The sequence below is a fragment of the Dinoponera quadriceps genome, unplaced genomic scaffold, assembly GCF_001313825.1.
Source record: "Dinoponera quadriceps isolate SergipeBrazil2010 unplaced genomic scaffold, ASM131382v1 scaffold2510, whole genome shotgun sequence".
In the NCBI taxonomy this organism is placed as follows: Eukaryota; Metazoa; Arthropoda; class Insecta; order Hymenoptera; family Formicidae; genus Dinoponera; species Dinoponera quadriceps.
Window position 1 is genome coordinate 12,885 of NW_014556526.1, and position 1,001 is coordinate 13,885.

The window sequence follows — 1,001 nt, forward strand, 5'->3', positions numbered from 1 at the left end:
GTAAATGATATATATTTTTCTTTTGTTATCGGCAGCACATTGATCGAACCTTCAAATGCATTTGCTATTTTTATGATAATAAAATGTGAATCGTAGCCGGATAAATTATGGAAAACTATTGGAATGTAATATGAATGTTTATAATTTAAATTGCACTTTGAATGCGCGGGACCTCTCTACCTTCCGGTGAGATGGCAATGATCACGTACGGGTGTATCCTCTTTCTCGACCTCTTTCTCGCACACGTGACAGTGCGTTGCGCTATTAAATGTTTCCAACTGTTCGTTTGATAAAGTTTCCATGGGGACATTTGTTGATAAGACTAATTTTACGCGGTGCGCTAACTCTTCAAGTTGCTCGACGAACCACGAGACGCAATTACTACCGCGACGGCTTCGAAAATACGATAATGACTCATCATACGAGCAATGTAAATAATACGCTATGCTGAATATCCTATGATGCTGATACGCGTGCGTTTGTGATCCACTCCCTCCTCGCTCGTAGTCTTCTGTAAGATGCACTCCAGATCGGCGTACACGACAAACGGTAGACGCTCTTTCCTGTTGTGGTTGCAAAAACTGAGCCATTTGTCGTCCTTACTAGGCAGCAGTATGGCGCAGTCGTTCATTTCTTCACAATCTATAGTATGGACCTGCAACCTTTCGCTCAAACTAAAATAGTGCAAGCATCTGTAAAAAAAAAACATTTTAATTAATATTCATTTCAAAAGATATTTATCATATTTTTTTTTACAAATTTTTATACGTACCGGTTGCAGATATACTTCTTATGATCATGTTTACTTAGTTACGAGCTCACAAGTCGGGACAAGTTTTTTATCCATACAAAGTGTCCAACGTTGTCATCTCGCGGATCTGGCAAGTACAACAAGTTGACGTGTCTGTCCATCTTGCGGTCAGTGAGACGTATCGGAAGAATCACATGTGTCTTTTTCCTTTTTCTGTTTTCTTCTTTTCGGCACTGTACACGTTGATGGA

At 39.7% G+C, this 1,001-nt stretch overlaps 1 pseudogene; it reads right to left on the reverse strand.

Annotated features, from left to right (window-relative positions):
• Positions 1-442: 442 nt before the first annotated feature.
• Positions 443-912, reverse strand: LOC106747838 (annotated as a pseudogene).
• Between the last annotated feature and the right edge of the window lie 89 nt (positions 913-1,001).